The sequence below is a fragment of the Dendrobates tinctorius genome, unplaced genomic scaffold (assembly GCF_039654945.1).
Source record: "Dendrobates tinctorius isolate UK_male_01 unplaced genomic scaffold, ASM3965494v1 ptg000016l, whole genome shotgun sequence".
Classification (NCBI taxonomy): Eukaryota; Metazoa; Chordata; class Amphibia; order Anura; family Dendrobatidae; genus Dendrobates; species Dendrobates tinctorius.
In genome coordinates this window covers 71,156,316-71,179,255 of record NW_027361684.1, presented here as the reverse complement: position 1 = coordinate 71,179,255, position 22,940 = coordinate 71,156,316, and positions in this window count along the sequence as shown.

Below are 22,940 nucleotides of genomic sequence, written 5' to 3'. Positions count from 1 at the left end.
GTCAATGATGCACTGCCAGTGGTGGGTGGAGGAGCACTTTCTGGCAAATCCACATCCCTACAGTCACGCACAAACACTGTACCTGACCTTGGAAAGCCAACATTTTCTATTGCCCCTGAGAAGCATCCTCCTGCCTAAAATAATCATCCCCCTCATCCTCATCCTCCTCTTCTTCCTCTTCTTCCTCCACATCTTCCAGGACAGTTCCCTGACCAGACAATGGCTGACTGTCATCAAGGCCTCCCTCCTCCTCCTCCGCTGCAGACGCCTGCCTCCTCCTCCGCTGCAGACGCCTGATCCTTAATGTGCGTCAAACTTTGCATGAGCAGATGCATAAGTGGGATGCTCATGCTTTTGATGGCATCGTCTGCACTTACCAGCCGTGTGCATTCCTCAAAACACTGAGGGACTTTACAGAGGTCTTTCAGCTTTGAGCACTGCACACCCGACAATTCCATGTCTTCCCTCAAACTGCCTGCCCATGTATCCTCCCACAAATGCATTACAGCCTGCCTCTGTTCGCACAGCCTCTCAACCATGTGCAGGGTGGAGTTCCACCTTGTTGCAACGTCTATGATTAGGCGGTGCTTGGGGAGGTGGAGCAATCGCTGCAACTTCTGCATACGAGTGGAGTGGACATTTGATTGACGGATGTGCGAGCACAGTCTTTGCACCTTATGGAGCAGGGATGTTAACTCCGGATAATTATTAAGGAAGCACTGCACCACCAGGTTCAAGGTGTGAGCCAGGCAAGGTATGTGTGTGAGTTTTGCATGGGCTATGGCTGCCACAAAATTACAGCCATTATCACTGACTAACTTGCCTGCCTCAAGATATAGACTGCCCAGCCATGACTTAGTTTGTCGCTGCAAAGAGTCGGCCAGTACCTCCACGGTGTGTCTGTTGTCGCCCAAAGACATCATCTTTAACACAGCCTGCTGACGCTTACCACTAGCTGTTCAATAGTGGGACACCTCATGTGCAACACTGCCAGCTGTGGATTTAGTGCTCATGTGACTGCGCACTGTGGATGAGCTTTCGCTGATAGAGGAGGAGGATCAAAAGCCTACAACCAACTGTTTCCTATACCATGGGCTAGGCAGCACTGTTCCACTGCCGCTCTCCCCTGTGGAGCCTGCATCCACCACATTAACCCAGTGCGCAGTGATGGACATGTAACGGCCCTGGCCATGCCTACTGGTCCATGCATCTGTTGTGAGGTGCACCTTTCCACTCACTGACTGTTTTAGTGCATGGACAATGTGGTCTTTCACATGCCGGTGGAGGGCAGGGATGGCTTTTTGAGAAAAGAAGTGCCGACTGGGTAGGTCATAGTGTGGGACAGCATAGGCCATGAGGTCGCGGAAAGCTTCGCTTTCAACCAAATGGTAGGGCATCATCTCTAATGAGATTAGTTTGGCAATGTAGACGTTCAAACAAAGTGTGCGCGGATGAGAGGATGAGTACTTTCTTGTCCTTCTCAGAGTGTCTGGTAGGTTGAGCTGGACTGGAGAGCTGCATATGGGGGAAGTAGCGGTGGACCAGATGGAGTGAGAGGGGGTTGGTGATGGTATTGGTGGTGATGGCCTAGATTCAGTGTTGTGTTGCAAAACCATTGTGATTCCCTGAGTGCTTTGGCCTTGTGATGACAACTCCACATTTAGTGCTGGTGGTGTGCTTAATGGTAGCGGTGGTCTTACAGTGGGGGAAGCGATGGAGCGTTGCTGGCTACCTTCAGTCAGAGCAGGTGCACATGTGCTACCTCAGGTTTTGTAGTCCGTCCACGCTTGCAAGTGCATGTTGATTAAATGTCTAAGCATGCAACTGGTATTCAAATTTCTGAGTTGTTTACCTTGGCTAAAGGTCCTTCCGAACTTCTTACAGGTAATCTTAGCCTCATCAGTAGGATTTTGGACAAAGAAGTGCCACACTGCACTCTTCCTACTATGGTATACATTTTCTGGCCTTGCACGCTGTGCTAAGTTGACTGTCTGGCCAAGCTGTCCTGCAACTCTTTTAGTTTTTGTTCCACGTTTTTGGACAGCTACGGGCCTGGCAGATAACCGCTGCTGCGATGTCAATGCCTGCTGCAGATCCTTCTTATCTGAACTATAGCCAGCGCCACCCTCCTCCCCCAATGAATGCCAATCCGGGTCAAGAACTTGGTCATCCATCACCTCCTCTTCAAAGTTATCTGCACCTTCCTCTTTACCTTCCTCTGTATCACCGTGTAAGGTGGTATAGTATGCGGGAAGGGGCACCTGAGTTTCATCACGGTCAGATTCCGGCTCAATAGACTGCGAGGGCAATGTAGTGCTCTGGGTCGATGTACCAGCAGAATCATCTAGCAGTGGCTGTGCATCAGTGCACTCCATGTCAGATTCATCTTGGACTGGGGAATTCATGATTTGACTGGATAACCCAGGCATGGTATGTGAAAAGAGCTCCATAGAGTAATTTGAAGTGTGGGCTGCCGCATCCTTAACTTTTGGTGGGGGTGAAGGGCACAAGGAAAGGTGTTTTTCCTGACCAGAACCCTGGACTGACAACTCCGTGCTTGCAGGTTTCGAACGTTCAGAAGAGGAGGCAATAGAGCTGGTGGCTGTTTCAGCAATTTGCTCCAAAACCTGTTCCTGATGCTCCGGCTTTAAAAGCGGTTTTCCTACTCCAAGAATAGGCAACCTTACAGGCCTTCTTGGGCCAGACGATGACGCAGGCTCAACACCTCCTGCCTTAGCTGCTATTGTGCTTTTGCCAGAACCAGTCGATGCACCACCACCATCAGTACCAGCTGCGCCCCCCTGCCCACGTCCGCGGCCTCTTCCACCATACTTCCTCATGTTTGGGAAAATGTACCAAAGATACCAGCAGAGAGATGATACTGTATGAGGAGCATCCAGCTGTGTAAGGTGTATTAAAAAAATTAAATCTACGTATATATTTTGTTAGTCACAGACGCTTTCACAGTATGTATTGGACCGTAATCCAACAAGCAGATATACAGAACTGTATCAGAAGTGTACAGCTGTATACATTTGTTGTGTAACTAACAATCTCCGTATATGTATTTACGGCGTGTCACACACACACGCTGACTCTGTATAGATATGACTGTAATGCGAACAGCAGATATACGATACTGTTTCAGAATTGGACAGCTCTATACGGTGTCTGTATGGAAAATTGTCAATCTCCGTCAATTTGTATACTGACTGAGACACGCTCTCTCTGTCTAGTTTTGACCGTAATCAAAAAGCAGATATACACGAAACTGTTTGAAAAGCAGACAGCACTCTAAGGTGTAGGTCTGGAAAAATGGAAAAACTAATCGGCTTTTTCTTCCAGAGTAACACCCAGATAACTTCTATTTGTCCGTGATACCAGCCTGTACATGGTAGTGTGTGGGGAGGGTTCAACGCTATACGATGTCTGTATGGACAATTGTCAATCTCCGTCTATTTGTATAGGGACTGACACACGCTGTCTCTGTCTAGTTTTGACCGTAATCAAAAAGCAGATATATGAAACTGTTTGAAAAGCTGACAGCACTCTAAGGTGTAGGTCTGGAAAAAACGGAAAAACTCATCGGCTTTTTCTTCCAGAGTCACACACAGATAGCTTCTATTTGTCCGTGATAAAAGGCGGTACACGGTAGTGTGTGGGGAGCGTACACCGCTATACGGTGTCTGTATGGACAATTGTCAATCTCCATCTATTTGTATAGGGACTGACACACTGTCTCTGTCTAGTTTTGACCGTGATCAAACAGCAGATATACGAAACTGTTTGAAACGCGGACAGCACTCTAATGTGTAGGTCTGGAAAAACTGAAAAACTCCTCGGCTTTTTCTTCCAGAGTCACACCCAGATAGCTTCTATTTGTCCGTGATACCAGCTGGTACACGGTAGTGTGTGAGGAGCGTACACCACTATACGATGTCTGTATGGAAAATTATCAATCTTCATCTATTTGTATAGGGACTGACACACGCTGTCTCTGTCTAGTTTTGACCGTGATCAAACAGCAAATATATGAATCTGTTTGAAAAGCTGACAGCACTCTAAGGTGTAGGTCTGGAAAAACAGAAAAACTCCTCGGCTTTTTTTTCCAGAGTCACACACAGATAGCTTCTATTTGTCCGTGATACCAGCCGGTACATGGTAGTGTGTGAGGAGCGTACACTGCTATACGGTCTGTGAAAAAATGAACGCTCAGTAACTCAACAGGACAAAATAATAAAAGTTGGAGTGCTTTGAAAAAAGCAGTGTTCACACAGCAATGCAGCTAGCAGGTAGCCTTAAAAGGCAGCCTAATCACCACCAGCGCTGCTGCACACAACAAAAATCCTCCCCTTTCACTGCACACTAACTGTACAGTGAAAAGCGCTATCAGCAGAAGCAGTTTTTTTTTTCTTCTTCCCTGCCTAATGCTCTCCCTGTTCAGAATCAGCAGCAGCAGATCTCCCTTTTCTAAGATCGGCAGAAGTAAGATGGCGGTCGAAGGTCACAGCCTTTTATACCCACTGTGACGCCACACAAAGCCAGCCAATCACTTCAATGCCCTTCTCTAAGATGGTGGTGGCCGCTGCTAATGTCATCGCGTTGCCCACAGTGTGCGTCCACCTTCATTGGCTGAAGGCGCTGGAAGCATTATTTGAAATGCAACTTTGGCGCTCTGATCGGCGACCTCATGGCCGACCTCATGCTGTGGTCGGGTTTCGATCGGCAAAACCCGACTTTAGCTAAAGTCGGCTATTTTTGAATTTGACCAACTCATTTTGCTCATCTCTCCTCACTACACTCAGAGGCAGATGGGTTTCCATTTTGTGTCCTTGTGGGGGATGAGGAGGAAGTGTCCCCTGTGTCTGACATTACAGAGTTATTGGTGACCAGTGAGAATTTTGGGACTGTCCAACATAGGGACCCAACTCTGAAAGAAGCCTTTAATAATGTCTCTGTCATTAATGGGGTTGCACAGGAGCTGGGGGCTGTTTTATGATGAATGGGCAGTTGTATTGAGTCAAGAAAGTGAGGGAGGAGCTGGTAGCAATAGTGTTGGGCCGCTATAGACGGAAGGTGTTGGACATGGCCCATTCACACATCTTGGTGGGACATCTGAGAGTGGAAAAATGCAAGAACGGATCGTGAAGAGGTTCTATTGGCCTGGGTGTCACTGGGAAATATTAAACTATTGTAGGTTGTTCCCTGTGTCAGTTAAGCACCCCCACCTCTCACTTTTGGAGTTAACCATGCCATTGCCCATTATTGAAGTGACGTTCGAGAAAATTGCTATAGACTTGGTTGGTCCCCTGGTGAAATCTGCTCATGGACATCAATACATATTGGTTTTCCTGGACTATGCCACATGCTACCCTGAAGCAATTCCCCTGAGAAAAAGTATAGCCCACAAACTGATCTGTATTTTCCCAGACAGGTTTACCAAAGGAGATCCTGACTGACCAGGGAACACCTTTTATGAGTAAGCTGATGAGGGAGTTATGCAAGGTCCTGCAAATCTCCCAGTTGAGGACTTCAGTGTACCATGCTCAGACAGATGGCCTTGTTGCAGCTATTCTTTTCCCCTGCCTTCCATCTCCAGTCGAATGGACAAACTGAGCGCGTTAATCAGAATTTAGAGACTTAACTCAGGTGTTTTGTCTTTGAAAATCAGGATTGGGCAATCTGCTTACAGCTGGAAGAATTTACTATTAATAATCAGAGTCAAGAATCCACCAGCAGGTCACAGTTATTTGGTGTATACAGTTACCATCCACAGTTTGGTACTTTTAGTGGGGGGAGGGGCTTCGGGAATTCCGGAGGAGGAACGTTTTGCTTCATCACTCTCCTCGGTGTGGGGAGGGGTTTTGAGTAATTTGAAGATTATGGGACACAGGTACAAACGTATGGCTGACAAAAAAATGGTTGCCAGGTCCAGACTTGAATGTGTGTGACTTTGTGTAGTTGTCTACCAGGAATATCAGGTTGAAAGTTCCTTCCTGGAAGTTGTGACCTAGATTTATTGGTCTCTATAAAATAACCGCCGTCATTAATCCAGCAGCATTTTGTCTTGACCTACCTCAGGCCCTTCAGATCCACAATGTCTTTCACAGGTGTTTGCTTAAGAAATGTGTGGAACCACTTGAGTCCTCACCCCTACTGCTGTCCCCAATAATGGTTGATGGTAATCTAGCATTTCAGATTTCAAGGATTGTAGATTCTCGCCTCCAACGTCGTTAACTACAATATGTCATGCCCTCAGCCGCAGGCCTGGTTCCTAATGGATAGGAAGACTGGTGCTCCTCATGTGATGCTATACACCTCACTTACCCTGTCCGTGGCTCCAAATGATCGGCAGCTGTGTTCCCTGCTAGGAACCTGCATCCCCTTGACAGGCCTCCTGGAAATACTCTTAGGAGAGGCGCCCAGCTTCCTGCACATACTTAAAGCAACAGGGCACCTGTTCTCTATTAGAGCTGTCTGTGCTGTGATGGTCTGTGCATACTTAAAGTCCTCACTTCCTCTGGGAGGTGCCTGGGCAACTTTGTGTTTTGTTCTTAGTTGCTGTTCTCAGGTCCCAGATCAGCACTTGCTTATTATGTCTTGCCTTGTCTTGTTGACAGAGGAAATGTACAACGCATGTAGTATAGGGGTTAAAACAGTCTTATTTACTGATGAGTAGAGATGGGCGACCTCAAACAGTAAAGTTCAGCATAGTTCGTGTTACTGTTCCGATTCGGTCCACTGAACACCGGATGTATCGATGGTAAAATCATTACCCCATCATCAGACAGCCGCGGTTCCCATGCTGTCAAATGACAGCGTGAGCCCACAGCCATGATCGGAGGTAAAAAGTTTATTTAGCTTGGAATGCTGCTGTGTTTTCTTTTTCTACTTAATACAGTCAGACAGCTTGCACCTGTTCACACTTACTGCTGGTAAGGTTTTTCTGTATAGTTAGCTATTGTAAGTTTGGTATTTAAAGGGAACCTGTCAGCAGGATTGTGTACAGTAACCTACATACACTGTCAGGTTGGCACCAATATACTGATTAAGATTTATGTGTATGGCTTCTGACAGGTCACTGATCCCTCAGTGACCTGCTCCCTAGTTAACATAATGAATATTATATATTGAATTATATACATATCTGCTACTTGTTAGAGAAGAAAAAAAATCCTCCTCCAAGAAGGCACCTCCGAGCCTGCGCAGTAACAGCTATCGGCGATCGCCAATAGCTGATATTGTGCAGGCGATGGAGGCGCCATCTTGCCAGAGATGAGATAAAAATTTCCTCCTCCAAGATGACACCACCGAGCCTGCGCAGCAGCAGCTTCCGTTGTATATAGAGGTAATCTGAAAGCTGCTACTGCACATGCGCCAGCGGTGCCATCTTGCTAGAGAAAAAAATATTTCCTCCTCCAAGATGGTCCTGATCACCAATAGCTGCTACTGTGCAGGCTCAGCGGTGCCATCTTGGTGGAGGACATTTTTCATTTTTGCTGGCAAGATGGCATCGCTGACACCTGCACCTTTCTTCTCTAGCAAGTAACAGCTATAGTATCACTTCTATATACACCGATAGCTGCTACTGAGCCGAATATGGCGGATGCCATTTTCAATGGATTTTCAAATGGATTTTTTTTTAATATCAGGATAACGTCAAACATATAAATTGTATGCACATTATACATGTGATTATGCTTAAGTGCAGGTGCCACGGATGGTGCCTACCTGCAGAAGGGTTTTTCTTTTCCAGTATGTAAATATATAATATTCATTATGCTAACTAGTGGACAGGTCACTGAGGGATCAGTGACCTATCAGCAGACTTCATTATGAACACTTAATCAGAGCACCACATGAAGACCCTACCCACAGGCCCGCCCCGAAACACAAGCATATCATTAACTCAAAACTCAACATAAAGTTTAAACAACAACCACATGACAGATTTCACCAACGAAGGTATCATTTTAGTCAGTATTATGACGCCAACCTGTCACTGTCTGTAGGTTACTGTGCACAATCCTCCTGACAGGTTCCCTTTACTAGCCCATAAAGCGAAACTTCAAATGCTATTAAATAGCATTTATTCTACACAAGATGGTGTGCTGCTTCCAACGTTTTATTGTTATAATTGTGGACTGTTATGTACCTGGAAAGCCCTGCACCCAAATTGCTGGTGCTGCTTTTTTCTTTAAATATGTTGTGAGGGGTTGACACATTCAGCAGCTTCACAAGGTACACACAGAAGAAGTTCTGGTATTAGATCACCTGCTGGTTTATAATGGATAGCATAAACCTTGGAAGGGTGCAGCCAAATAAACAGAGCCTTTCTGACATAATGGTAAAACAAACAAAGGCACAGTCCATAAGAGTCCTTTCCCTGCAGGATTCCCCTTCAGGTAACTTGCAAAGTCCTCAGATCCTCCTGGAGCTATGTGGGAGTTCCTGCTGTGCCAAGACACAACCCAGAAAAATCAGACAAACTGAAAATTTTGCAGGGGTCTCTTAATTTTTGCCAGAGCTGTAATAGGGGCCAACATTTCTTCCAATACACCCAATATAGCAGATGGATACCCAACAAGGAGTGTTCACATTTAAAGACATGAGGGCCTTACACAACAAATGTGGCATCAATTTCACCAAAGTAGAAATAGTATAATAGTTACCAACAGTTCTTCCAATACACCCAATACAGCAGATGGACACCCAACAAGGAGTGTTCACATTTCCAAAATTTACTGGCAAAAACCACAAAAGTGGCATCAATTTAACCACAGTATAGATAGTATAATAGGGACCGACAGGTCTTCCACTAAACCCAATTCAGCAGATGGGCATCCAACCAGGAGTGTTCACATATTAAAAAATGAGGGCCTGACACCACTGAAGTGGAATAACTGCCACGAGAATAGAAATAGTATAATTGGAACCCGAGATGTCATCCATTACAGCTAACCAAGCAGATGAAGCAGATGTAGACCAACCATGACTGTTCACATTTCCACAAATTTGTGTTAATATCAGCAGCAGCAGCAGCAGCCACAGCAGGCACAGAAGAAACTCTAAAGATATCACAGAGTGCAGTTGCGTGACATGAATTCATCAGACTAAAAAATGCAATATCACCAAGACTGTACAGTCTGCGATTGGGGTGCAAAAGTCCTTGGCGATCCATGACTTGTTCATCTTTCAGGGGACAGCCGGCTGCGCTTATCCGTCAGGCTGGCTGCCGGGCATGATTAAACCTCCAAGGCATGTGAGGTGAGCTCAGGACACTCATCAATTTTGGAAGACCAAAATGTGAAATGGTCTAAACCCTCCCTGATGTTATTGATATTTAGTTCTAGATACTCCTGCACATCCTCACCATTCGTTCACCACGTGTAAAACATGGACTCTGCTGTGCTGGTGCATGAGTTGGTCTAAAAAGAGACTGCCTGATTGCGGTGAGCCCTGGTTGCACAGTACGGAGGTGTTGGGGGTTCACGCTGCACCTTTGGAACGCGTTTCTTGTTAAGGCAAAGGTTGAGGCCACAGGTGGAGGCCCTAAAGGAGATAGAGGAGGCAGAACCAGTGGAAGAAATGTTAAATGTAGAGGTTTGTCCTGCAAGCCTTTGGGACTCCAAGACTTGTGGAGCAGCACCTGTCTCCACAGCCACCAGAGTTACCCAGTGCCCAGTCAGCAAGATGTAATGCCCTTGACCATGCTTGCTTGTCCAAGTGTCTGTGGTGATATCACCCTGGCAGACAGAGATTTTGCCAAGGAATGGGTGATGTTGTCTGCATCTCTCTCTCTCTCAAAACGGATCCTGTGCCATCCGTTCACATAAGTTGAGAACGGATCCGCTTGTCTGCCTTTTTGGCGGATTTTAACTGATGCAAATAACTGAAGTGTGAAAGAGGCCTTAGAAAAGTAATTGCGACTGGGTAATTGGTACTGGTAAACTGTGATGGCCAGCAGCTTTCGGAAACTGTCTGTACCTACCAGGCAGAAAGGCAGCATTTCCATGGCCAACAAATTGGAGATGGTGGAGTTCAACCTCTTAGCTTTGTCATGCTCAGGAGGAAACAATCTTTTAGGTAACCACAACTGTGGAACCGTGGGCTGGCTGCAGTGCTGAGAGAGGGTGGAGTACGGTGAATTGGACAAACTGCTGGACCGTGAGAGAGGTGCAGGCTGGGATATTACTGTGGATTGAGAAACTTTTGGTATGCTTGTTCTCTGAGATCGGTCAAAAACAGTAGGCATGTCCGCTTCTGTTACAGCTGAAGGCGGCCTCTCAGTCAGTGTGACTGGAGTGGGTAAAGAACCCGAGGTTCTACGGTCGAAGACCTGCATCTCAATAGTTGGCACGGTAACAGAGGAGGAGGAAGAAGCATCAGATACGATTGATGGGGCGGCTGATGGTTGTTGAGGTCCGCTGGTCCTCATTTTTGCAGAGTGGGATACCCACAGTAAAGTATGTTGATTGCGCATGTGAAGGTTCATACATGTAGTAGTCAAATTATTGCACTTTTTACCTTGACTCAATTTTTTTTGCAAAGTTGGCAGATTACTTGAGTTGGCACATCCTTTGCGGTGTCAAAAAAGGCCCAGGCTAGGCAACCCTTGCCACCCCTTGTCACCCCTGTGAGCTGCAGACCCATGGATGCTGCTGGTCACAGGCACAGTTGTGGCTGAGGATGTATCACTATTTGTCTCCGACGGACTGCGCAACGTAACCTCCTTGTCTTTCTCCTCAGATGACCTACTCAGCTGTGTGCCTCTATGTTCACGCCAACTGAGATCTAACACCTAATCATCATCATCCCCTGTGTTATCACATTAAATGCTTCTTGCTCTGAAAACAGTACAGTCCGTGTGATCCTCCGATATCTGAGTTTCATAAGGATCACCTGCCCCCCAGGGGTTGACGTCTGATGATGAGCATCAGGATTCTGTTTGGACCATAGTTCGTCCTGAGACGTATGCAAGCTAAAAAAATTATAGGCATCAGTGGAAATTTCCTCCTCTTGACTGTGCAAAGCTTTTGAGTACACTTCTGATGAACATGGCATAAAATGTGTGAACAGCTCTTCTCACTCACCCATCTGTGGTTCTGTATTCAGTTGAACGGTTAGATAGTTGGGACGCGGGAGAAGCAAGGAGAATTTGGGTGCCACCTCTGTGGACTGTACTGGGTGTGATGTTGAGGTGAAGGAAGAGGAGGAGAGGCCACTTGAAGCTGCACTTACCATCCACACATGCTCTTTCTGGGCATCATCGACAAGGCAAACCGCTGTGCATCTGCCAAAGAAAGGTAGTGGTGTAGCCTGTCCAGTAGCATAATTAGTCAATTGTCTTTGCATAGGACGTGACGTTGCTTCACAAGTACTTTCACAAATATTACCACCTACCCCACATGCACCTTGAACACCAAGTCTAATTCCCCTTCCTCACTTTTTCCCAGTCATGTTGCTCAGATAGTGTGGTAGGAGCACAGTCTTGGCAACCAAAAATTAAATTTTAAACTCTGCATCACCACTGCAAACAGCTGAATTTCAGCGACAGTAAATTCAAAGTTTAAATATGGCATGCTGTATCGTGTTAGTCGCAGAAAAAGTAATTGTTTGAGTGTGGATGAGGCCTGTATGACAAAGAAATTTTGCTACAATTTTAAAGTCAAGTCCCCTACTGTATGACGCTGGAAACAGAATTTTTCTGTGGCCTATGGACCAGGCGTCTATAGCAAACTAGATGCTACAAACTATTTTTAAATTCAGGTCCCTTACTGTATGACATTAAATACAGAAGACTTTTTTGTGGCCTATGGATCAGGCCTCTACAGCTTACCGTATATAATTGAGTATAAGCTGACTCGAGTATTAGCCGAAGCCCCTAATTTTGCCACGGAAAACTGGGTAAGCTTATTGATTCGAGTATAAGCCAGGTATGCATTGTCCCCTCATTCAAGTCCTGCTGTTTATGGCTCTCCCCCCTCCCAGTATGCATGGCTCGGCTCCCCCGTCCCATTCTTCTATGTATGGCTCAGCTCCTTGTCCTCCCCCATGCTCCCCCATCCTCCTCCATGCTCCTCAGTGCCGAGGCCCTTAATTTTGCCACGGAAAACTGGGTAAGCTTATTGATTTGAGTATAAGCCAGGTACGCATTGTCCCCTCATCCAAGTCCTGCTCTTTATGGCTCTCCCCCCTCCCAGTATGCATGGCTCAGCTCCCCCGTCCCATTCTTCTATGCATGGCTCAGCTCCTTGTCCTCCCCCATGCTCCCCCTCCTCAGTGCACCCCCATCCTCCTCAGTGCTCCCCCATCCTCCTCAGTGCTCCCCCGTCCTGCTCCATGCTCCTCTGTGCTCCCCCATCCTGCTCTGTGCTCCCCTGTCCTCCTCTGTCCTCCCCCCATCCTGCTCCATGCTCCACTGTGATCTCCTATCCTGCTCTGTGCTCCATGCTCCTCTGTGCTCCCCCATTCTCCTCTGTGCTCCCTCATCCTGCTCTGTGCTCCCCGTGCTCCCCCATCCTGCTCCGTGTTCCTCCGTGCTCCCCCATTCTGCTCTGTTCTGCCCCGTCATGCTCCGTGCTTCCCCCATCCTCCTTTATGCTCTCCCATCCTGCTCCTTGCTCCCCCATCCTCCTCTGTGCTTCCCCCATTCTCCTCCATCATACTCACCCTCCTGTGCAATCACTAAATGTCCCCTGCCTCCTCCGTTGTCCCGGCTTCCTGCAGCTCTCCTGTGCTGAGAGGTCACGTGGTACCGCTCATTAAGGTCATGAATATGGATGCCACACCTATGGGAGTGGAGTTGCATCCATATTCATGACCTTAATGAGCGGTACCATGTGACCGCTCAACATAGGAAGAAGCTGCCAGCCCTGGGACAACGGAGGATGCAGGGACATTCAGTGATTGCACAGGAGGGTGAATATGATGTCCCAGCCACTGGCTCCTGCCGCCGCTCCCCCTCCGCCATTGGTTTTTGCACAATGACTCGTATATAAGCCGAGGAAGCATTTTCAACACAAAACAATGTGCTGAAAATGTCAGCTTTTGCATAATTTCAACCTAACAAAATGAACAAGTGTGATACTGCGGGTTGTCTAACTCTTTGCAACTGTAAAATTATATATTTTTCTTAATTTGCTTTCCGTCTGCAGACAGGTTCACATTACCACCACAAAATGACAACGTGGGATACAGTAGGCTCTTTCACATTTAGCAACAGAAAAAAATGACTTTTTTTTACTGTGCCTTAGGTCTGCAGACATGCTGTTTAATATTTTATCGCTAGCTACAAGTGAATTAGAATGCTATACTTGTGCATGGAGCACAATAGAAGCAGTGCATATCACTTGCCCTGCTGGCTTTCTTTTTGGACCTCAGTAATATCCAAAAAAAAATATGCAGGAAGGTAAATTTAACAGCCACATTGGAGATTATCTGACTGATATACAACCGCCTAAGTCTCTAGCTAAAATCTTGCTGTTAACAGTGCCAGCCTCTTTGTGTTGTTACTGTTAGGTGCCAGATTCCTGCAGCTACACAGCAGGAATCCAGAGTCATACATCCAGCAGTCTCTCATTCCTTTCTGACCACTCAGGAATCTGCACAGCAATCTCAGTTATCCTGGTGCCATGCTCAGACCAGCCCTCTGGGTCTGAATGTTGCTGCCACCTCTGGACCAGCAATGGTGGCGTAACCTGCTTTGCAGGAAACCACTCCAGAGGCTAAGTCCTCTCGCCGCGCGACTGGGCATGCCCACGAGACGATCTCCCAGTGGAGATCGGGGGTCACCTCAGGTCCTTGTCCTGATCAGATTGGCCCATCTCAGAGGTCTGGAAGGTCCCGGAAGCGCATGGCTATAAAAGGCCCGCATGGCCGCTCGGCCATGCGCTAGTATAGACTATACTGCTATGTGTGAATGGTGACGGATGTATGATTCTGGTGACTGACTTATTATGAAAACCCTTCCCTCTGATATTATGCATGTGGTTAAGGAATTAGTTTAGTAGTCAGCGCCAGTCAGTGGCAAGCCATACACTACAGTGCATACCGCACTGCTACACTAGCGTCCAATAGTGTGATGCCTCACGGCACTGTCGTACAGCGGCAGTAGTTACCGTCGCGCTGCAGTTAACAGCCCTTACTGGTGTCCGCGGTAGCGACGCCGCACGCACTGTAGGTCAAGTCGGACACCGACCTCTGCCTTGGGCTGTGTCCAGTGACCATTAGTGTTGAGTAGTGTAGAGCGATACCTTCCGATATCCGATATCGGGAAATATCGGATCGGATTGGATCGGACCGATACCCCAAAAATATTGGATACCGGAAACCAATGCAAGTCAATGGGACACAAATATCGGAATGAAAATAAACCCTTACTTTCCTTGTAGGTTAATTCTACATGAAGGAAAACAACTAAGAATAATGTATAATGTATTGGGGAGGTGGAGGAGACATTAAAGGCACAGAGGTTTAGCCCAATCAAATGGAATAGCAGGAATTAATTTTTTTTTAAGACGTTCGGAGTTACAAAGATATTGACTATGTTAAGCTTTTTTATATTTTGTCAGATATTTATGTTTCACTACTTCCGTGCTCTTCACCTTCTATTTTACTTCTCCCACACTTTCTCCTTCATCATCCTCTTCAGGGTCATCTTCTTGGTCTTCTTCGGGGAGGTCTTCAGGGTCGTCGTCTCCAGGGTCATCGTTTTCGGGGTCGTCGTCTTTAGGGTCGTTGTCAGGGAGATCCAGAGTGATTACCAAAAACCATTTCAAAAAGCTTGAACTTGGAAATGTAGCAGAAGGTACAAGAAGGCTGAGGAACTGCTGAGAACCAGCTGACGGTACTGGAACCTGGATGGGTAGCTGAAGATACAAGAGCCAATGGAACTACCAAGGACCAGCTGATGGTACTGGAACCCAGTTACTAAGCAGGAGGTACCTGTGCCAGAAAGCACTACCAAGGACCAGCAGACGTTGGTGGAACTCGGATACCGAGAAGGAGGCACCTAAGCCAAAGGCTCTGTCTGGAACCAGCTGATGTTACTGGAACCCAGAGGGACATATTCAAGATTGACTTCCAAAGAGCCAGCTAATGGTACATGAACTAAGATAGGCAGCAGAAGGTACACATGAAAAAAAAAGTTGCAAGGCCGCGAGCCGGCCGGAGTTACCGAAACCCACAGTCCTACAGGAGGAGCTTGTCCTATTGGCACTACGGAACCAGCCTTCATTGCCAGATCCCACAGCCCACATAGGAAGCACCTAAACTGCAGGCACCATAGAGTTGGCTAACCCGACCGCAACATGACAGTACAACGTATTGGAGGCAAAGTGACGTTGACACTACCATGAAACAGCTGGCGTGCTGGAACCAGGCTTGGCAGGAGGGAGTACCCATGCCAAAGACACTTCTGAGCAGCAACTGGCGGTGTTGGAGCCCAAGGATTACAGTAGAATCAGAGTGTAGCCTGAGGTCTAATTGGAGCAAGTTTAATATTTGTAGTAGTGTGAATGTGGACAGAGCAGGAGAAATTGCCGGACACACAGCATGGGATCAGCTGACATTACTGAACCCCAATAACACTGGAGCAAGTGTTGACTGAGCAGACGGCACTTCTGAGCAGCAACTGGCGGTGTTGGAGCCCAGGGATTACAGTTCAGATGGTAGAAACATGAACACAACAGAAGACCTGGATACTGTTGCCAACCAATTATTTAATCTAGAAGAGGACTGGCAAATTCCTGCAAGATCCAGGCCTTGTTCATTTTCAGAAGTAAGCTGGTCAACATTATCGGAGGATAGTCGCATGCGACGGTCTGTTAGTACACCACCTGCGGCACTAAAGCCGCGTTCCGATAATACACTAGCAGCAGGGCAAGCCAGCACTTCCATTGCATACTGGCTAAGCTCTGGCCAAGTATCCAGCTTAGAGACCCAAAGCTTGAAGGGGGAAGAGCCTTGTGGTTGAACACTGAGAGGGCAAGACATGTAGTCTGTCACCATCTGACAGAAATGTTGCCTCCTGCTGACTGGAGCCGTCTGTGATGGTGTAGACATTTGTGGCGGGGACTCAAAACTTTGCCTCATTTGGGCCATACTGGTCTTGCCTTGTGCTGAGGCGCTGCTTCTGCTCCCTCTTTGTGTAGAGCTTCCTCCACTGCCTCGACGCACTGAGCTGCTTTGTAAAGCACTAGCAGCACTGCTCTCGGGTGGAATGGAGAACATGATGGAATGCACCAGTGTGTCTTGGTACTCCCGCATTTTACGCTCCAAGTTCAACGGTGTTATGAGGCTTTGTAAGTTGTCCTGGTAGCGAGGATCTAAGAGGGTGTACACCCAATAATCAGCCGTGTTGAGAATGTAAGCGATGCGGTGGTCGTTTCTCTGGCACTGCAGCATGAAATCAACCATGTGCTGCAGATTCCCAACTGCCCAAGAAACGCTGTCCCCTGCTTGAGGTGTCATCTCTGCCTGCTCTGCATCACCCCACCCTCGCTCTACATACTGACTACTAGAGCATTGTGTACCTCCCTCACTCTGGACAGATGTCTTCCTCCTCCATTGACTCCTCCTCATCCTCCTCACAAAGTGTCCCCTGACTAGGCCTTTGTGAGGAACCATGTTGCGCAGACTGTCCAGAAGCAGATGGCATTTGTGACTCCTCATCCTCCACCTCTTCCACAACCTCCTCCCTTAGTGCTTGCAGTGTTTTTTCAAGCAGGCAGATAAGGGGGATAGTCATGCTGACAAGTGCATCATCTGCACTCGCCATCCACGTGGAATCATCGAAGGGACGCAAAACGTGGAGGCCCACTCAGTGGTGGTGTAGTGTGAACAGCGCGCAGTGTGACTTGTTTGCGCCTGATGCAGCTGGTACTCCATTACTACTGCCTGCTGCTCACACAACCTCTCCAACATATGTAACGTTGACTTCCACCTGGTGGGTAGGTCACATATGATGCGATGTTCCGGAAGGCGGAATCGGCGCTGCAGAGCTGCAATGCGCGATCTTGCCATGCTGGAACGCCGCATGTGAGCGCACTCTATGCGGACCTTGTGCAGCAGTGCATCAAGATCCGGATAGTCCCTCAAAAAACTCTGCACGACTAAGTTGAGCACATGTGCCAGACATGGGATGTGAGTGAGGTTGCCTAGGCCCAGAGCTGCCACCAGATTTCGGCCATGTCACACACTACCATGCCTGGCTGGAGATTCGCTGGCACGAACCACACGTCGCTCTCCTGTTTGATGACATTCCAGAGCTCCTGCACTGTGTGGCTTCGATTCCCCAAAGAAATTAATTTCAATACGGCCTGTTGACGTTTGGCCACGGCTGTGCTCATATCGGTCGTAACAGGTAAGCATTCACGGGTCCATGTGGAGGTAGACTGTGACGGCTCCTGCAGCGCTGATTCAGAGGAATTGGAGTATGAGGAGGAGTCAATGTGTACAGACTGGATTCCTGCAATCCTTGGAGTTGGCAGAACATGTACAGCGCCACTCTCAAGATCTGTACCCGGCTCCACAACATTTACCCAATGGGCAGCGAGGGAAAGATATTGTCCCTGTCCATGGTTACTGGTCCACGCATCGGTGGTCAGGTGGACCTTGCTACTGACGGCGTTTAGTAGCGCATGTTTAATTTTTCCCTCCACATGCTTTTTCAGGGCAGGGACGGCTTGCCTGCTGAAATAAAAGTGGCTGGGCGCGTTGTATTATGTGACTGTCTCCACCAGCCTGAATGAGAGCATTTCAAGGGACAGTAGTTTTGCAATGCCAGCATTCAGAGCTTGTGCTCAGGGGTGGTTTGCCGAGTATGGGCGCCTTTTCTCCCATGCCTGTGCTGCCGATGGCTGTAGACTGGCCTGGGAGTGTGAGGATGACAGGGAACGTGGTGCTGTGGTTGGAATGACACTGTGTCTCTGTACAACAGTGCCAGAGGTTCTTCCATGGTGATCCTGTGAGGAAGCCGAACCAGCTGTGTGTGAGCTGGAGGAAGAGGCTACAACATGAGCTGAAGAGGTGGTAGGTGGCGCTGTAGGTTGGCCTAGGTCTTCAGTGTGTCTTTGTAACTCCACCACTTGCTTGGTCCGCACATGTTTCCACATATTTGTGGTATTGAGGTTGCTGACACTTTTCCCTCTTTTCACTTTCTGATTACACAGCTTGCATTTGACAAAGCAAATGTCATCTGCAACTGTGTCAAAAAAGGACCAGGCACTGCAAGTCTTCGGAGCACCCGTTTTGGGTTTTGGAAGAGGCATGCTCCTAATGGGTGCCAAAGTGGAGGCTACAGGCAATCGAATCTGCCCCCTCCCTCTCACTCCTTTTTTGGCCGTTCGGGGAATCTCTTCCTCAGAGCTGCTCCCACCACCTTCCTGTACCTCATGTCATGATGGGTCAAGGACCTCATCATCTAGACTACCCTCTTCAAATGACTGCTTCTCCTGGGTAGTCTCGACAGCACAGTACGCACCAGAAAGTGGCACCTGAGTCTCATCATCAGATGCGTACTGAGGTGTGCTGACCATAGGCACTGGCCCACCTGCCTCTTCAGATTCAGAGAGACAAAGCTGTTGTGCATCACTGCATACTACCTCTTCTTCAAATTCTCGAATGCTGCTTGGCTGGAACCCTCTTTCCAAGCCAACAGATTCAGAGAACAGAAGTAGAGATGGCTTCTGTCCAGGGCTCTCTGACTGCCTGGGCAATTTGGCAGTTGGTGAAGAGACAGATGGATGCTCTTCAGTGCTCTGGACCTGAGAGGATCTGGAACTAATCGAAGTCGATGCATTAGCTGCCATCCATCCGACAACGGCTTCAATTTGTTCGTCCCGCAGCAGTGGGGTACGGCGAACTCCTACAAAGCTGCGCATAAAGGACTGTTCCCTGGGAAAACTGGGGGATGCTGAGTGACTGGTGCCCGCAGCAGGCACAGAATCCCCACGTCCTCTCCCTGCAGAAACTCCATGCCCACGACCATGTGCCTTACTCCCTGCCTTCTTCAGTTTGGTAGACTGATAAAGATAGGCAGAAAAGTACTAAGGGCTTAGTGTGCTTATTCCTGAACAGCTGCTAACAGGTATAAGAAACACTAATTTTATAAAGTGTGGATTAGACTTTAATATGAGCTAATGTGGCCTACACAACTGTAAAGTGGAGTGTTTGGTGAACTTTATTAACTTTTTTTTTCACAAAAAGTCACTGGATGTGCCCAAAGATGTAAAACCGATAGTATCACAAACTTTTTGTAGCTATTACAATGCAGGAAGGTAACGTACAATGCAATAGATGAGGCTCCAAAAATAATAGGCTAATACTAATCTGGCTGGGGCTGCAGGGCACAAGCCAGCAGAAAGGCTCCTCTATCTACTCCTATATAGTGTTTGCAAATATTCTACCTGGATACGGATGGAACAACACTAATAGGAGAAATCTGGAAAAATGAGCAGCACTAATGCAAAAAAAGACAATGTATGAGGCAGTGACGCATGCTGAGCGGACTACAACCGGAGGTGGCTGCAGAACACACTACAGCGTGAGCTGCACTCACACACAGAGAACTCACAGACAGCCGTGAACAGCGCTGCAAGGCTGCAGAAAAGCTCCTCTATCTACTCCTATATAGTGTTTACAAGCAATCTAGCTGGATACGGATGGAACCACACTAATAGGAGAAATCAGGAAAAATGAGCTGCACTAATGCAAAAAAGGACAATGTATGATGCAGTGAAGCATGCTGAGCGGACTACAACCAGAGGTGGCTGGCTGCGGAACACACTACAGCGTGAGCTGCACTCACACACAGAGACCTCGCAGACAGCCGTGAACAGTGCAGAGAACTGTGCACTAGCGCTGCACGGCTGCAGAAAGGCTCCTCTATCTACTCCTATACAGTGTTTGCAAGCAATCTAGCTGGATACGGATGGAACCACACTAATAGGAGAAATCAGGAAAAATGAGCAGCACTATTGCAAAAAAGGACAATGTATGAGGCAGTGACGCACGCGGAGTGGACTACAACCGGAGGTGGCTGGCTGCAGAACACACTACAGCGTGAGCTGCACTCACACACAGAGACCTCGCAGATAGCCGTGAACAGCGCTGCAAGGCAAAAGAAAGCTACAGCGGTTGATAAAGTAGCCTGGGTAAAGCACAATATAGCAAATTGCTAGGTCACACTGTCCCTTAGAACAGCAGCGTCCTATCCCTAACTGAATTCACAGCAGAGTGAACCCAAAATGGCGGCGGCGGCTTTTATTGAGCATCATGACATCATTTCAGCAGCCAATCACAGCCATGCCAGTAGTTACATGCCTAACATGATCTAACAGGATGTGCCCACACTTCTTAGGAACCTCATTGGCTGAATAAAATCAAACTGGCTCATTGCATTATGGGAACTTCCGATTCCGGTATTCGATATACTAAAAGTATCAGAACTCAGTATCGGAATTCCGATACCGCGAATATCGGCCGATGCCTGATATTGCAGTATCGGAATGCTCAACACTAGTGACCATATACCGTGCGTGCACGCCAGCTGAGACCTATGAAGCTAACAGGCTCTGCGTTTATGCTTTATTTGTACTAAAGCGCCTCTGTGAGTTAAACAGAGTCCGTTCTGCACACCTCGGGTGACGTTTAACCCGAGCGCAGTGTACCGCCATATAGCAAGTCTGCCATTACTCAGCAGTGGTTGTTACATCTACTGCACGGTGGACCCCGGGCGGCGAACGCACTTCCTATTATTTATATTTAGTGTGCTCCGCCGTCCCTAACATTATACTAGTGCCAGGGTCTGGCTAGTAATGGCGGACCTGCAGCAGCTGCAGCGGTACATTTGGCAGCTGGAGAGCAGGTTGGTGGCTATTGAGAGCTACACCTCAGCTGCGTATGCTATGGTAGCCGCTGCTCAGGCAGTCACAGAGGCTGTCTCACGTGTGCCCACACTCACGCCTATGCCGACAATATCTCGCCTCCCGCTCCCCGACAAGTTTTCAGGTGACAGCGCCACCTGTAGGCGATTCGTGAGTCAGTGCTCTATCCAGCTCGAGTTACTGGCTGCACGGTTCCCTACAGAGAGGGCTAAGGTGGGGTTTATTGTTTCTCTTTTATCTGGCAGGGCATTAGAGTGGGCTACGCCATTGTGGGAGTGTGAAGATCCCGTGGTTCAAGGGGCTGCTCAGTTCCTCGCGGCTCTGAAGCAGGTATTTTTGGGACCATGGATCACGCACGACACCTCTCTCCAATTATTGGCCCTAACACAGGGGTCTCTCTCGGTCAGCCATTATGCTGTCCGATTCCGGACATTGGCTTCGAACTAGTGTGGCCCGATAAAGCACTCATCCCTATGTTTTGGAGAGGGTTAGCAGAGCAGGTCAAAGATGCTCTAGCAACCAGAGAGGTCCCCACAAGTCTGGAGGAAGTGATTGCTATCTCCACCCGCATTGATCTCTGGTTTACGGAGCGCGGGCTGGAACGTGCGCAATCCAGACGAAGAGTTAACTTGGCTCCCACCTTCACCGAGCCACTAAGATCTCCCGCTCAGGAGCTTACTTCCTCTGAACCTATGGAGGTGTCCTGCGCTGGCTCCAAGCCACGTCTGGTGCGAAGCTCCGCACGTTGTTACCAGTGCCGGCAGTTTGGTCACTCGGCTAGCACGTGTCTTCTGCGGTCGGGAAAATGATCACGTCCAGTGGTCATAGGAGGTGGTCAGACAAATATAAAACCCTTTTCTCCCAAACTGGTATTCCGAGGGACATTAGATAGTGGGGCCTCCACCTGGGAGGTAGAGGTTACCGTGGATTCCGGGGCTGAGGGGAACTTTATGTCCTCGACCTTCGCCCAGAAACACGCTATTCCACTGGTGTTACTGCCCCAACCTCTGACCATCAGGGTGGTTAATGGTGCACCTTTACCTTCTCAGGTGACCCACCAGACAGCCCCACTCGGGCTCTCAATCTCACCCTCTCATCGTGAGATTCTGTCCTTGTTCATTTTGCCAGATGGCATCGACCAGGTGCTTCTCAGAGTTCCCTGGCTCCGTTGTCACTCCCCTCATATTGATTGGGCTTTGGGGAATATACTGGGTTGGAGCAAGGACTGTGAGGGAAGGTGCCAGAAGGGCAGTGTTCAGGTAGCTTCCACTGAAGTGCCCGCGGATCTCTTCGCGCTTCCTAAACCTTACCACCAGTCTTCTCTAAAAAATCTGCGGAGGCACTCCCGCCGCACCGTCCTTACGATTGCCCGATAGATCTTCTGCCAGACACGGAACCTCCTAGAGGCTGTGTGTATCCGCTGTCACTCCCTGAGACAGAGGCTATGTCTCAATATATCCTGGAAAACCTGGCCAGAGGTTTTATCAGAAAGTCGGTGTCGCCAGCTGGTGCAGGGTTCTTCTTTGTGCAGAAGAAGAGCAGAGAGTTACGTCCCTGCATTGACTACAGAGGTCTCAACACCATAACAGTTAAAAACAAATACACTCTCCCATTGATCTCTGAGCTATTTGACAGGTTGCGAGGGCCCGGATCTTTACAAAATTAGATCTACGGGGGGCGTACAACCTGATCCGCATTCGCGAAGGAGACGAGTGGAAGACAGCCTTTAATACCAGGGATGGCCACTATGAATATCTGGTTATGCCCTTCGGCCTTTGTAATGCGCCTGCTGTCTTCCAGGATTTCGTCAATGACGTCTTCCGCGATATGCTCTCCACCTCGGTGGTGGTCTATCTGGATGACATCCTCATCTTCTCGCCAGATTTGACCTCCCACCGGAGAGACGTCTGCAGGGTCTTCGACCGTCTGTGGGCGAATTCTCTTTTCACCAAGCTGGAGAAGTGCCAGTTTGAGCAGGAGTCCTTGCTGTTCCTGGGCTACATCATCTCGGCCCAGGGGTTGGCTATGGATCCGGCCAAACTGCAAGCAGTA